Raw genomic sequence first — 17,262 nt, 5'->3', positions numbered from 1 at the left:
ATTTGGTGATGCGGGCATCGGGTACGCAGCCTGGTGAACCTCTCCCAATATTCATACAAGGATTCCCCGTGAAATTGCTTGATGCCACATATTTCCTTTCGCAAACTAGCAGCTCTGGATGCAGGGAAATATTTTTCAAAAAAATTTTTCTGCATCTCTGGCCACGTGGTGATGATGCTTGCAGGTAGACAGTATAACCAATCCTTTGCCGAGTCTTTTAGAGAGAAAGGGAAGGCCCTTAATTTAATTTGTTCATCAGTTACTCCCGAAGGCTTCATACTCGAACACACCACATCAAATTCCTGCATGTGTTTGTGGGGTTCCTCTCCTGGCAGACCATGAAAAACAGGCAACAAATGTATTAAACCAGGTTTTAATTCAAAAGCTGCATTCTCACTAAGGCGAGGAAAAGTTATGCAAAGAGGTTGTTGAGTCAAGTTTGGAGCAGCCAACTCCCTTAATGTTTGTATGTTTGCCATGGCGACGTTTTCTTGGTACGAATCACTTGAAGTGTCACCAAACGAATCTGATGGTTCAACTTCGGGCTCAGATCTCTGAGATGCAGCACTGGAGTGCTCCTCTCTGAGCTGTCTGGTTTCCTTTCTCGTTCTACGCGCGGTCTTCTCTACTTCAGGGTCAAAAATCAATTCACCTGTACGAGAAGACCTAGGCATACACTAGAAAAATACCAGAAAATTAGAGCAAAAATGAACTTAATAGAGAAACAAATAATAACGCCAGCCCCCGGCAACGGCGCCAAAAATTGACAGGGCGTCAAACCTGTGCAATAGTAATAATAATAATAACCTAAATACCACTAAAAAGCTGTCAATAATTAATCCTAGGTACTGGAGCAGGGACTCTAGGTGTGCAATGGGTTACTTGATTCACCCTATTCCCGAAGAGTTTGCTGAATCCGATATACCAAAATTAATTAGTTGGCAAAAATTACTGAATAGTAAACAGTGGCAAGTAGGGTCGTTTCCTCAGGGACTGGAGATATTTGTCTCCTTTAAATGCCAATTGGTAAGGGGGGATTTCACCGAAATGAAACTAAAAATAATTAAATAATTTACTAAAAATGAACAAATAACTAGCACAAATTGAGCAGGAATTAAATCAAGACTAAATAAATTCTAGCCAAGGATGCAACTACTCGGGCACAGTCCATTTATCCGATCATTGATGCAAGAGAGGTTCACTTAATTCATTAATAGACTAGTTATAACCATCGAGGAGCTCTAATGACCAATTTTTCCTTATTTTATAGATGACCAAGGTACGACCATTAATCACCCCTAACCAGAAAAGTATTCCTAGGTACGACCGTAGGAATTAATTTTCCAATTGCATTAATAACTAGAAAAATCTAGTCTTGATCAATAACACGCTACGAGGGTTATTTAAAGTAGATTGCACGTTCCCCTAATGTGTAACCACACCAGTTGCCACTAATATTAATCAATTAAACAATTACGGATTCAATTGACTAAATTGGCACGAGATTAATAAATCACATTGAACATCGGGCCATTGACATCCAATTAATAAAATAATCCCATGAAAATTCAAGCAGACAACGTGCGAATATTAATAAATAAAAGAACACGTGAAAACTAATTAGATCTCACAGATTTTCGGGACTGCGCCGTCGAGTTGACCCTTGACTAGATGGAAGGTTTAGCCATGCCGCATAATTAAATCACCACACGAATTAATAGATTGCAAAGGCATTGCGTTTTCTATTAAGAAGCAAGGAATAAAAGGTGTTTCTCCCGTTGGAGAATATTGTCGAACACCTGGCGTGTGTCAGAGAGGCCAATCAGGAGAGAGAAAAAAAAACTAAAGACTAGGCTAAAAACTAAACTAAAAGGTGGTGTCTTCCTTCCCTACGTTATCCCTATTTAAGAAACAAAAGAAAGATAGACTAAAGCTATCTAGGTGGTTCCCACACATGTGGACAAAGCCTCCAAAGTACTTTTTCTTCCAAGTCTCTCTACGTTGCTTTCTTTGAAGAGCCCAAATGACTAAATGCCTTTCACTAACTTGTGGTCCCCCACCAATTCAAGGGCCCAAGAACTGAAACCCTTAGAAGTCTCCAATTTTTCATAAAGTCCCTCCTTTTTGATAGTTTTCTGTTTCATTCCTGAAATTAAGTCCAGATACCAAATATGAGTAAATATCAGCAATTAACACAATATTTATCAGGGATAAAAGGGAAAATAAATAATAAAATTACTAACAAATTATACCCTACCAATTAAGGTAAGGTTTTTAGATCTAGAATTGTCGTGGCCTCTTCAAAATATAGTCTAGACTTGGGTGCTTTATGTTGGTTGGGAATGTTATCACCGGTTTAGACATGTGAGTAGTAGGAATTTCAAAGTAACCATTGCTAGCTAGACATTTATTTATTTCTAATTCTGCATTAATGAAGAGTCCAGTAAATTGATTTTGACACAATAGGATGGGGTAAAAAGACAAAAAAAAATTAAAATAGCAAGAATGCATATTTAAGTGGATAAGACTTTTGGCTTGATTTCATCCTTATTTGAGTTTGCCTGAGTGTTGTGTAAGTTTTGAACTATGTGAGATCCTTCTACACAAAGAGATTATAACCTTTAATGAGTACCTTTCTTTGTTTGATACTCATCATCAATTATGCTAATAATAGTTTCCTGAGAATTGTAAAACATTGAACTTCAGTTGACTTATTTTAGCCCTTGGTAATAAGAAAAAGAGAGTATGCAATGTATAGCAAAATTGAAGTGGTTTCTTGGCTATAGTTTTTCCTCGTAAGCTTTTCCTCCATGAGAACAAATGCTACATTTTAACTCTTTGCTTTGCGATTGCATTTTCTTTTTTCTTACCACCTCTTTTATAGCTTGTTTAGTAATAATATGCTACATGATCCATCTTTAGTGCTCTGCTTCACCTTGCTGATATTTTCGTATTTACTATATCCAACAAGTTATTAGGTATGCTGTACTTTGTGTTGTTCGTAATTATTTGTATACATCCTTATAGAGCTTGATAAATTGGAATAAATTTCTGCATTCAATTACTCCTCCTGAACAAAGGATTGGTTCTCAAAAGAGGGAATTCTTATAGTTGATGCCATTGCAACATTTCAAGTTCTACGTTGATCTACTCTTTTGCAGAAAGAGGATTTTCAGCTTTCAATTTGTAGTAGATTATTCTCATCAAGTGCCAGAAGCTCAAGTTGCTGCTTGAATGGATACAATCCCCCATCCCAACTCTTTGATATTTGAGACTAGACATTTGTCTTGAATTTGAGAGCTTCGCAAGAGGTGCTTTGCCCTCTAGCCTTCATTCTCTTGAGATCTCCTATTGCAAAAAGCTCATGAATCACCAAAGAAAGTGGGCTTTGGAGAGACTCCCTCTCACACACTCGACCATTTGTGATAGCGATGAAGTAGAATTGTTTCCAGAGGAGGATTGCCTGCTGCCTTACACACCTGAATCTCTCGGATGATGGAGCGTTAAGAATCTGAAAATGCTAAACTATTAAGGTCTTTGACACCTCACCTTTTTCTTCAAAAGATAAAAATCATGTACTACACTCAAGTCCTTATCAAAATAGGGACTGTCTGCCTCCCTCACTACACTAGAAATCTTTGACTGAAACCAAGGATGGAATTGGAAAAAGGACATCACTGGCTCATTGTTACGGATATCCCTCTATAATAACTGATCAAGAATTAGTCCCTTCATGGAGACACTGGAAGTGTGAAGGATCCCCAAAATTACAAGATCTCCATCATCTCTTTGAACTAATGTACCTTTTCTTTTTCCCCCTTTAACATTTTTATTCTCTTTGAGTGCTTTCAAGTTCTTTCACATGCTAGCTTCCTCTGTTTGATCTTTTGGTATAATACAATAGGAATGTGAATGGAAGGCTAAATTCTTTGGCCTTTCTTCTACACGTTTCTTCAATTGTTATATGCTGATGGAGAAAGAAAACCTTCAATGTGTTGTTAGCCATCTATAATTGTTAAGACTGTTCTTAAGATTGCTCAAGTCTTCTATGTGCATGCTTTACAATTTTTTGTTTCTTTTCTAAGCTACAATAGAAAACAATTTTCATCTTTTTAGCAGCAGTCCAGGAGTGCTCTAATTTTATCCCAATCTGATGTATATGTGAGGTGTAGAATTGTACTCTGTCTGTCCAAGGAATGCACCTCATTATTGATCTCAACTTCAGCCATTGCCAAAAAAGGGCTACCTATCTCGCCCTTTATGGCAGAAATCAAAAGCTACCTACATCGATGACACTGCAAGAGAGAAGATGACTCGTCCAGTGTTGCTCATAATTCGAGGATGTCAAGGATGAACTCATTCTATGATCAGTTACGCACTCGTAATTTCTTTGAAGGTAAATTATTTTCCTTTTGGCATGTTGCAATTCATTGGCTTTTCATTATGTTCTCCTGATAATTATTAGGTGCACCAAGATCTGAGCTTTCACTTATGCCAGAGTTGAAGTGAAGTCTTAAATTTGTTTTGAACAGACAGGATAGTACAAGAAAATGCAAAAATTTCTCAAGTTATAGTAAACTCAACTTAGGAAATTATTACTTATCTGTAATATATTAGTATTTGTTTGTGATGATACCATTGTTGTTTTACTTTCTATCCCTTCTCCATTAACTCCATTTGAACTGCTGCCTCATTGTTAATCTTCATGAGCTATTTGATCTTTTTACCCGTGATGACTTTTTTGTGATCATAACTTTTTCCCATTATTATTGAAGGCCATCCTGGTAACATTGGAACCTTTGAAATGAACTTTAGGTGAAGGCCATCCTGGCAATATTGGAATCTTTGAAGTGAATTTCAGTTGAAGTCCTTGAGAATAGAAAATGGACTTCTTTCTAGCATTTTACCCGCTTAAACCATGTGATGTATCAATTGGATCAAACTTAATTACACAAGTGAAAATATCTAATCAGGTTGTCTTATTATTGGTTGAAAAGTGGTTCAACATCTTGACGCTTGGAGAACTTGGTCAGTTGATCTTAGGTCCTATAGATGTCAACGGTTGTTTCATATCCAGAGTTGGTTGACTTCATTTGAGCTTAAGTTGAGAGGATACCTGGTAAGAGCCATGTTATCATCGTTACATGTTTTTGATTATTGATACCTTAATATTTAGTAGCACACATTTTGTCATTTTGAATTTCATAAGTATGCTACCAGAATGTCGATAGCACATGAAGTTCAATGAAATCTTCAAGTTGCCTTAGGTGTGTTCCGTTATCTGCTTCTTTTTTTATTTTTTTATTTTTTAATGTAAGTGGAAGGATTCAAACTCAAGATCTCTTACTTACACTCCCTTCCCCTAAACCACCCAACCCATACCCTCCTGGCTTCTTTCTAACTCTTTTCACCGAACTTTCTTAAAAACACTTGTTTGCTTTTATATATAATAACATGTTAAACAGGACCAAAAAGATGAAAAAGGAAGAGATTGTGGATTTGAATGTAGGAAATGAGAAATTGAAGGGATAAGGCAAAGCCTGGCAGCTCGTTTGCATTTAATACAAATTGTCACGAGTTCCAATAGTGTTATCATTTGCCTATTTGTCTTGGAAGGCATATTTCCTTTAAGAGTACTTTGTACATGCAAGATGTATTGGGGCATACAAAAAATCCTTTTCTTTATAGTTTTATCTCTGTCATAAAACTTGCTCTTAGATGAAAATGTTGCTTACCATTAATGTTGTTAGTCCCTATAAGTCCTTCACTCTCTTTCTGCATAAATTTGCCATGCAAAATATCTATCCTGACATTTTTCCAAGTTAAATACTTCCATACTAGTACTCCTATTTTAACTATTGCAGTGCTTTCTGTTGTACCTTCCATTTTTAATTTATGGTTTTCTGGTAAATTAAGGATTTTTGCTGGTAAGATGTTGGTTTCCCTTGAATATCTTTGGCTTCCTCGGTCTATCATTATCCTTGCATTAAAGTAATGGTTCTTGCTATGACTTTCTAAATATAGTCCAGGCTTGTGTGCTCTTTGTTGATTGCAGTGGTGTTGACCCTTTTGACTTGGTAGCATTAGGAATGCAAAAGGCATGATTGCTGGATATTTATTTGTGTTTGATCCTAAATAGATAAAGAGTTCATCAAATTAATTTGGAGAGAGAGGGGTGCAAAAAGAAAATGAGCAGAAAATCAGTGATGAATATTTGTGCGGATGAAAGTTATGACTTAATTTCATTCTAATTTTCACCTTGTATTTGTCTGATTGTTGTCTAAATTTGCATCTTTCCGAGATCTTTCTACACAAAGAGGGAATAAATATCAGAGGAGTACATTTTTTACACTAACCATCAACAATTCCGGTAATAATTATAATCAACAGAAAAAGGATATAAAACTTCAGGTCACTTATTTTAACCGTTGGTAATAATAAACAGAAAGGAAGCAATACATACTGGATAATCATTTTTTCTCACCAGGTTCACTCACTCTCAAAAAACACAGCCCTTAAGATTTAGGCTCTTGATACCACTTCGTTGGTTTTTGGGGGCATAAACTAAGAAACAACACCTTATTGTTGCAAAAAAAGTTTATAAAAGACTTGTATTAAAGATGAAAATGAGCTTATGTTCTCATTCATCAACTCACTATTTATAGTGATTACATGAAATAAACTAGTAAAATATCCAACTAACAATTATCCTAAAAATCTCAACAAAATATAATCTTCTTCTACTAGCAAATCTTAGCTAATATATTTGTTAACAAACCAACATGATCTTTGGTTAACAAATAACCTTATTCTTCTAATAACTAAATTATTTTGATATCAAACTGAATCTGATAAAATCTGTAGGAAAAGTTGGCATATCTCAACATTTATCTCTGTCATAAAACTTGCTGTTAGATGAAAATGTTGCTTACGATTAAGGTTGTCAGCTCCTGTAAGTCCTTTACTGTCTTTCTACATATGTTTGCCATGTGGAACATCTATCTTGACATTTCTCCAAGTTAAATACTTCCATATCGAGTACTCCTATTTTAAACTATTGCAGTGCTTTCTTTTGTAGCTTCCATTTTTAATTTATGGTTTTCTGGTAAATTAAAGATTTTTTCTTGCGAGATGTTGGTTTCCTTTGAATATCTTTGGCATCCTCGGTCTATCATTATTCCTTGCTTTAAGTTAATGTTGCTGGCTATGACTTGGTATGGCCCTTTCTAAACATAGTCCAGACTTGTGTGCTCTTTGTTGGTTGCAGTGGTGTTGAACCCTTTTGACTTGGTAGCACTAGGAATGCAAAAGGCATGATTGCTGGATATTTATTTGTGTTTGATCCTAAATAGATAAAAAGTTCAGTGATGGATATTTGTGCTAATGAAAGTTATGACTTAATTTCATTCTAATCTTCACCTTGTATTTGTCTGATTGCTGTCTAAATTTTCAACTTTCAAGATCTTTTTACAAAAGGAGGGAATAAATATCAGAATACATTTTTTGGCACTAACCATCAACAATTCTGGTAATAATTATAATCAATAGAAAATGTGGTGTTCATTGCTCGCATTACTACATAATGGGAGAAAGGGAGAGGAAAGGGTGGCCCCAAGGTTCAACAATTTCTGCAAATTCAATAATTTTTCAATTTTTGAGATGATATTCTTCTTCCTTTTTCGGTTCATTCCTCCATAGTCATTTTTTCACATTGGATCATAAAATTCTCTTCCTTTCTGTATACAATTAACGGTAAAGGTGCATTGTCTACAACCATTGTGATGGCTATCAGAGTACTATGACTGCCTTTTTATCAGGTGAAGGGAGGGGGTTGGCAGGCTTAATAGGGTTTGAAGCAGCTTGAATGGGTATTTCAGCTGTGTAGATCTGTATCTGTAAACTTAACTTTTGGAAAATTTCTGATTTTGGCAAGCACTGTTCTCTTTCTGAAGCATGATGTTTCAGACATGTCTTTTTTGTGGTAATATGGCTGTGCTATGGTTAGAATAATTAACTTTGTAATTTGTCTGAGATGCATGAATGTGTATCCTGATTAAAAGGATTTGTATTACCTCGCAAACCTCTTCAAGGTTCAGCTTGAAATTTTTTGATGAGAAAGCTTGATTTTTATGATCAGCCTAAACAGATTCAAGGCCATTCTAGCTAATCTTTGTGATTTCATCATTAGATTTAAGCTTCTGGAAGTAAAAGCTGCATCCTCAATTTTTTAGCATTGCATTACTCTATATTTATGCATATTTCTTATAGAATATATCTTGGCATGTTTGCAAATTAATTGCTTTGATGCAATTTGAAGACCTCCCGTAGAATCTCAAAGAGGGACCAGGGAGAACAGAGCTCCTTGATGTCAGAAGAACCGCTGCCAACTTTCCTCTATTAGCTGAAAATTGAAGCTCTGCTGCACTGAAGGCCCTCAAGTACATACTCAAACCCCAGCCAAAGGTTTCTGTAATGACTTGATCATCTGCTAACTGAATTCTGCACATGATCAGACTTTTCTCATCATTCTTGTAATGACTTGATCTATGAAGCACCAAGGTAACTTAGCTGGAAATTGTTGGCATGAATATTACCCACATTCTGATCCCAGCAATGCTGTCTCTGTTTCGAAATAGAGTCTTCATCTTGCCTAGTCCAGTCGGCAGTTTACATCAACTATTCTTGTCTTCTACATTTGTCAAGAAGTACCAGATTCTATTTGTTGTTAATCTACACTCTTTTTTGTTACAAAGTTTGTTATTACCTCAACAATCTATCCATCTGAAGTACATATTTCGCGTTTAATCAACATCTATTTCGGGGGAGGATTGAAGATTGAAGAATTCTGGAGTTGGTTGAACATAATCTTCATGGTAACTAACTTTTCAAACTAGAAAGCAGAGTAATTAACCCTTGCAAGGATAGAAAATGCAAAAACTCTTAAAGTTGCTATTGTCCTTAAATGATACTATAACTAACATTCAGCAAAGTTTATGGATTAGGAATGCCTAACCCAATCGCAGCAAGCTTGTCGTCGGTGTGGCCTCCTACAGATGGTTTCAAAACCCGCACCAATCTGTGCTAAATAGAAACTAAAGATTGCAAGTTGCTAGTGTTAAGAAAGAGCTTCTACTTCAATTGATGCACAATACCATTAAATCGCGAATACATTGATTCAGAGAAAGATCATATATCCCTTAAGCATCCTCAGTAGTCTACCAGACATCCCACCAGAGAGAGAGTTACTCTGGGGTGCTATCATACAAGAACCAAAATGTTGAAAACCTTGCAAGTAAATTAGTAATTTATGTACATATCAATTAGTGCTCTCATATAGGGAGTATGACAAACTATAGTACAAAAATATCTACAGTTTCATACTTCTTTATAGTACAAAATGTCAACCAAGCATAGTTCTGTCATAAATTTAACAAAGCAGAAGTACCAGAAGAGTTGGAGATAGGTCATAATTGAGACCCTGCCTTGGCCTTTGATTACTCTGCTTGAGATCCAGTTGAGAGGTAGTATCCACAGAGTCCAAACCACTTCCTTCGGCAGCTCCAATAGCATTTCCATTAGCCGTTTCTTTCCCAAGATGAAGCTACCATTATATCACATCTATCAAAACCACCACCCTGTATAGATGAATCCCTTTGAGGATGGAAGCAAGTTAAATCATTCCTACACTAGATCCACATTACCACACTTTAGAATATCGCATACCACAATTCCCTTCTTTAACATTAGTGCTAAAAGTAAACTGCCTTTGCAAGGGAGAAGCCCCAATTCATTATCAATCTTCCCTCTAACATTGAGCAAAAAGCATCTAAGCCTCCAGATTTCTGCTTCAAGAATAGCTTGCCTTTGCAGTTTGCTAATCATCTTCTGGTTCACAAATCTCAGTTTCTTAAATTCCTCTTCCAATTAAGTTGCATGCGCCTTTCTCTTCTCCCTATATTTCCAACAGCTTCTCTATTTCCAAAAGGCCTCCTATATTTCGATGTTGAACTTCTACTATCACTTGGATTATCTATTTTCATAGAAGGAATGACTTGGGCATGAGTACGGTAACATGTGTGAGTATGTGCAGCACAAGGGCCACGAGTACATGTTTGGGGATTTATTAACAACTCATCAAGAAATGAATCCAGAGGGATTGAGTCAGAATTAGGAACCAAAACATGGTCGGTCGGAAAGCTCTACCTCTCCATCATCCATCTTATCATTAATTCCTCAACGAACAAACATTGCAGGCCGATCTAAGAACACTAGTTTTTTTTTCTTTTTAAAATTGGTGCAAATTCTTAAAAATCAAAACACCAATCCAGAAGTATCTAAAATAAAAAATAAAGTGCAAGATAATTGTTTTTTGACATACATCATTTTTTAAGAACAAGAATAAAGAAGCTCACCCAAGAAAGGATTCAGTTTTTTTTTTTTTTTAATTCAGATAGAACAAATCCTCATAGTGAAGAGTGCATTAGAATATCTCCACTGCATAATATTCTTGATCTTTCACTTTTTTTTTTTCACTTTTCCTAGTTTATTGGCCTGTTGGAGCCAATCTTCAAAATGCAATGCCTGACTCATTGTGGATCTAATAAAACGAACAGAATTTTGAATTGTGGACTTCGAACTAGTAGTGATTCCTTGTTCAAAGCAGGAGAAGCATGCTAAAAATCCCTTTCTGATATTGTGAACTATTCTGCCAGTTTTAGTCGTCAACTGCACTCAAAATAGGTTTTTGCTCACCCATCCACATATATATTCGTTCCTCATGATCACTTCACTTTATCTTTTTTTTCCCAGTCTTCTTTCTATTTGATTACATTCATACTGCGCGCCGTTCTCAAGCTACATGACTTTCCTAATATTCTTAGCTATATGTTAGAATAGCAGCCTGTTCATCAGTTCATTTTTTTGCCCCCAAATCTGTTTTACCTATTTGAATTAATAGCAAAGGCCAAAGGGAAATCTAATATAGTGCTCGCATAGGAGGACAAAGTCGCTTGATGTCGTATATAATATGTTTTCTGAAATTTAACAGAGTCAACACTTTGCTCTTCCTATATGTCTTCTTCTTCCTTATGTATCAGTCAAACTTCTTTACAGAACAAAGAATAGACACTTTGTACCGTGTTGAATAGAAACATGCATGCACTTATTGTTTCGGAAAAAAGAACAGAAATAGACACTTTGATGAATATAGGGATAATTGCAGAAACCTCCCCTGAGGTTTCTAACACTTGCAGTGACCTCCCTGTAGTTTGAAAAATTGCACTGACCTCCCCTGAACTTACTAATCATTTGCAAATTCAGTCCAAACGATTAAAATATTGTTTTAGGGAGTGAAATTAGAATTTTATACTATCAGATTTGCCCTTTGTACTATATGTCCAATGAATGACAAATTACTACTAATCAATTAACAATTAATAAACTTTAACGAGTGTAATTTATGGGCAAATACGCGTTACTCATTTAAAGTTCCGGCTCTTTATGAATATTTTACTTTCAAACATTTAATTTATGATAAATATATCAATATTTTATAAGTAAAATTCAAAAAGTGTTACAGTAATATTCTTACAAAAAGGAAATCGGTAGGTTATCTATTTAATATAAATTAAATATTTAAAAAAAAAAAGAAATGGCACATAAAGTATTAATTCTTTATGACTTTCATCCATTAGATGAGTAAAGCATTAACTCTTTATAGGCATTTTATTTTGAATTATTTAATTTATATTAAATACATAAATGTTTGTAACTAAAATTGAAAAAGTATTACATTAATATTTTTACGGAAGGAAAACTAATAGGTTTTGTATTTAACAAAAATTAAATATTTGAGAGTGCAAAGATTTGTATTTACTCTCAAATATTTAATTTTTGTTAAATACAAAACCTACCAGTTTTCCAAACATTTAGGGGAGGTTAGTGTAATTTTTCAAACTATAAGAGAGGTCAGTGCAAGTGTCAGAAACCTCAGTGGAGGTTTCTGCAATTATCCCATGAATATAAGCACACATCGAACTGTGCACTATTAAATCGATTTATGTGCACATATGTAATAGTCCAACGGGCATATAAGATGTACTCGCACACATGAGAGTGGGTGAACTTTTCAAAACGAGTGCTGGTACGTGCACATAAAGAAAAATTTGTGATTTTTCAAGCATCACAAACTTTTATATAATTTATATGTAGTAATTCATACCCTATGTATACATTTCTCTATGAATTTTCAATCTTCTTGTACCCTTTTAACAAATTTTCCCTATGAGGTAATTAGATTGGTTGATTAATAGATAATCTTAAGAATCAAAATATCATTGGTTTATTACCAGACGAAAGTGTTCTTGGAAGTCTTCACTGAATGCATAGGAAGAGAAACCATCTCAATTCTATCCAAATCATAAATATGTCCGGGCCTAATGATGTAGTTCACAAGTTATTAGTTCCTCTTTGTTTCTCCTGTTGAAATAAGGGGGAAAAAATATAATAACGGCTTCAATATGACAATTGTAGTTGTGATCCCATTACGTTTCATCTATTTTCCACCTTGGTTATTGAGTAAGCCTGTATTCAGACAAATTCGATGCGAGTTCTTAACGTTTTCTTTCATCCTTTTCTTTTTCCCTAACGGCAATAGTCTACTCCTAATGGTACGTTAGGGTATAGAAAAGTCTAACAAGATTCGTACTGAATCTTTCCCAACGTAAAAAGAGAAACTCATGTATCACTTCTTTTAGTCCATGGAAAACGATATCAACATTTATGATTTACGAAGTCTTCAATTCCTATCCAAAGCCAAAAGATCTGTGAGATCATTGGTTGTCTTGGCTTCTTATCCGAACCCGACTGGCCAGGACTTCCTCAGAGTCAAAAGCAGAATTTCTAGTAGTCTTTGGCTGCTTTCACACAAACGCTCAGCTGCGCAAATGGAGAGTCTCACCCGGTTAATGTCCTTACCAAACACCATTAATTTTCTCTTTCTCCTTTTCTTCTTCATTTTTGTTTGTTTGTTTGTTTTGCTTTTATTGGTTTGAAAAAAATTCGTCTACCAAGTCTATCTTTCCATCAGTTGCTTGCTTCATTTTATCTTTTCTTTTCAATGGCGAAATGCACTGGAAATTGAATCATCTTTGTCAGGAATGCTCATTTACGACACTTTCTACGTCCTTGCGTCCAATAATTCTTGCCTGGGAAAAGTCATCTATACAGTACATTTGACAATAGAAGTAACTCGATAATTGGACGTCATTCTTTTTTTTTTTTCCTCCTCGATCTTGATCTAAGGGTTGTGTCGCTACAATATCCATATTGGCTACTAGTGACAGCCTATTTGCAACAAGTATGTTGACAAACAATAAGAATCGACCATCTAATTTGTTGTAGTTAAAACAAGTTCGTAGAATTATGGGGAGACTTTGTAAAGCAAGAAATTGTTGCAAAATAAAATATAAAGATGGAATTAAAGGAAGACATTCACTCTTCATTTGCCTTTTTTTCTTTTTCAAGTTCATTTTCAATTTAAAGAGGGACTCAAAGTGGCCAAATTTCTGCAAGTAGTAATAATAATAAAATTATCCCACAAATGAAGCTTTTTGTTTTTTTGGGATAATGACAACATCTATTCTACACCTATACTAACATATACTATGGGAGAAGAGGAGATTAAAGAAACTTGCATAGTTCTTCCTTGTTAAAAAATCCAATTAATGTAATAGTGCACTTGTTTGGTTCGTGACTCCATTCAGCATTTCCGTATTAATTCAATGTGGCCGCATTCAAAGTGTGCGGCAACGCAGCAAATTTTTTTTGTATTCTATTTTTTCCTTAAATAGTGTCACTACATTCAGTCCTCGAAGGACTCAACAGAGAGTGCAGTGACTCAAATGCATTTTCATGCGAAGAGAAGGAAACAATCTTGACCCTCCATGGCATGCTTGGCAACAAGAAAGAAACTAATTCCTTTGCTAACATAAGTTAACTCTATAGCTGGCAAGAACGGATTACTTTCTCACAAACGATCATGTATTCGAATTTCGCTGCTAATATATGCTCAAATTTCGCTATTGATGTGAGTACTATGTAAGTGCACGATCCTTAAGAATCTCTGCAAGTAATCTATGGTCCCGGAAATATGCTCTGACCCTTGATGATAATTGAAGTACAATCCATCCAAACTTTTTTCCTACAAAAAAAAAAAGGAAGGTAATTCCTCTTGCATGCTAATTTTGTCATATCCTGCATGCTCCCCAATTTAACAAACTATTTCTCTTCTACGCGTATACTAGCTAATTTTGTCATTGCTTTCCATAAGAACATTTTCTTGTAATTGTGTATTTCCAAATCACTGCATCTTGGGATCTCTAATTACAGAATTTGTCTTGTGGACGAGGATCAATTCATTCCTTCTAGTCATTGCTTGGTGTTATTCTGTTATTAAAAACATTGGGAATGTATATCCGGGTGCTGGGCGTCCATAACCTTAGTGTCCTTCCCATCTAAAAAGAATATGTACTCTTGATATCCTTCCTCCCAAAAAGAAAAAAAAAATTTCTCATAGCCTTCTCAGACATCGTTACATAATGAAAGAATACGAAGCAGCGTACGTGATTAAATTATATGTAGAAACAACTCCAACAATGCCTCATTTGTGGGACAAATTTTTTTTTTTTTTACTATTATTTGTAGACTTATATTTATTGAGCTTAATGTCTCCAACTAACAAAAAATATGACACCTTAACGTTCCACTTCAAACTTATTACGTATTGGTATTTTAAAACTTCGTGCATGTTATGACGTTTGAAAATAGCAGAAATTGTAAACAATCCATGAAGTAGTCCTAAATCACAGTTTAGTTAGATTAAAGTTAAGTAAATTGTTATTACCAAAAAAAGGCAAGTAAATTATTAAACTAATTTCAATAGTGTTGATAATAATTTTTAATAGTTTTTTTTTCAATTTTCTCTCGAAGCAACTACAAAAGGAATTCTTGTGTCATTTTCACGTCTATCTTCTTTTGTAGCTATGAAAAATTCAATGACTCCAACAAATGGCTACTGTGTAAACCCAAACAAATCAGTAGCGAATACCAAAAACATGAGGATTAGGTTACAACATCTCAAGCTGAAAAAAAAAAAAGAAACAAACCGGAATATTTATTAATTTTACTACTACGAAATATATTTTGGGTAATACGCCTTCTAAATTATTAACACTCCAACTGGAATTTGAATTTTTCCAACAATTATCCTTATCCATAGTGCACTACTTAAGTGGGATTCCAACCCTATTTTAACAGGTATTTTTTTTGGACAAACATGCATGTGAGATAAATTTTTTTTTAAAAAAAAGTATGTTAGTGGGAATACTTTCATCTAAAGTATGTTTTTTAGAGAATGAAATTAAATTGAAAAATATATCTAAATGATATGCAGATATCAAAATATGTATTTGGGGGTGTTTTTAAAAAATTTTGCTGTATCAGAGTTTTTAGATTATATTTTAGGATATTTTCAGAAAATATTTTGAAATATTTAAGAGTAGAATTGTTTCTAGAATATATTTTGAGATATTTTTTAAAATTTTAAAAAAATTTAAACTAATTTTTATATTACCTTTTAGAGTGCTTTTTAAAAATTTTTATTGTATTTAAAAAACTAATTTTTGAAAAACACTCCCATCCAAACATGCATATAAGTTTTTGTACATTGTATGTCATGTTTGCGGCAGCTCTCTATCAAAAAGTGCCTTTGAGTGTGCGGCCACTCTCCATTTTAAAAAAATTATATTGCAGTCCTTCAGGGACTGAAATGCAAAAAGTAAATTTATTCAGTCTTTTTTTTTTTTTTTTCAGTTGGAAGGTGTCCGGGCTCACCCCGACTAATCCTACCAACCCCGAGGAGAGCGGGCCCCACCGATCCTCAGGAAAATACCCCGGTTGCTCAAGCTCAGGGTCGAACCCCAGACCTGTCTCACCTAATGAGGCTACACAGGCCACCCGAGCTAACCGACACAACATGTGCGTAGACACTATTCGAAATTTAAAAAAAAAAAATTTCCTACATTGTGTGCGGCAATATTAAATGGAGAAACGCAATTTCAGGAGCTTCATTTGTGGGACAAAAAAAAATTTTGCTACTCAAAAGTGATATTCATTTGCATAGGGACATCTTTTAACAACTTCGGCTATCAATTTTGTTGTTAGGGTCCGTTTGTTTCGGGTGAAAATATTTTCCTAATTTCCCGTGTTTGGTTGCACAAAAGTTACTGAAAACATTTTTCTATGTAAAATATTTTCACTCATCTTATGGAAAACAACTTCCCTTCCAAACTTACTGAAGTTGTTTTCCGAAATACATGCATTCCCGCCTGTAGTATGTTCCAAACTTACTGAAAACATCTTGTAATATGTTCTCTTTTTTTTTTTAGTGTAAACAGGTGGATTCAAACCCAAGATCTCTTCCTTACACTCCCTCCCCCGTACCACCCAACCCTCCCCCTAGTATATTCAAAATAAAAAAAAAATAACCTCATCCTGCTCATCCTATGAAAGTAATTAATTATGTATAATAGGGACATTCTTTTCTAGAGAAACTTTCAGCAGTGAGAGTGCAAGATATATGTCACAATAAGCATTGCATGTGATTGATATTTGACACTAAATGGCAAGCAATTTGTTTATTGCTTAAGGAGATATTTTTTATTCATATATACATTTCTCCAAGATTTTTTAAAGTTAAACAATGAGATAAATTTTCTTATTTTGCATGGGAAGAAGTATGTAGTTATAATGTGTAGAAAGTAAAGATAGAGATAAAAGTGAAAATATTTCAAAAGTGAAACAAACACTAGAAAAATGAAGTAAGAAAATATTTTCAATAAACTAACCAAACACCTGAAAATGATGAAAGGGAAATGATTTTCATGGAAAATTACTTCCACGGAAAATATTTTCCCAAGGAAAACATTTTACTTTCAATCAAACAGACCCTTAATGTATCATTGCAACAGGAAAAAGTGAAATTTAAGAAAAATTTAGCGAGAAAGGGAATTTGAATTCAAGATCTCTAATTCTTAGATATACATACATACATATATATATATATATATGTACGTAGGTACATTTAGCCCTAGCAGCATTATTAAAACAAGTACACTTTCATTGTCTTTTACAGTTTATTAAATTTTTTCTCAGCTATCCCCGTTGGCCTGAAAACTGGGGAAGAAAAATAAAAAATGACTTTCT

General features: G+C 34.6%; 1 protein-coding gene and 1 long non-coding RNA gene across 2 annotated transcripts in view; both read left to right on the top strand.

The window, feature by feature from the left end:
- LOC113753213 (putative disease resistance RPP13-like protein 1) overlaps positions 1 to 17,262 on the top strand; it is a 108,554-nt gene that overhangs the window by 33,216 nt on the left and 58,076 nt on the right. The window lies entirely within an intron of this gene.
- LOC113753215 lies at positions 7,449 to 8,676 on the top strand. Its single transcript, XR_003465000.1, has 2 exons — positions 7,449 to 7,616; positions 8,318 to 8,676. It is a non-coding gene; the product is annotated as an uncharacterized LOC113753215 (long non-coding RNA).

This window comes from Coffea eugenioides, chromosome 11, assembly GCF_003713205.1.
Source record: "Coffea eugenioides isolate CCC68of chromosome 11, Ceug_1.0, whole genome shotgun sequence".
In the NCBI taxonomy this organism is placed as follows: Eukaryota; Viridiplantae; Streptophyta; class Magnoliopsida; order Gentianales; family Rubiaceae; genus Coffea; species Coffea eugenioides.
This window is presented reverse-complemented; position numbering and strand designations above follow the sequence as displayed.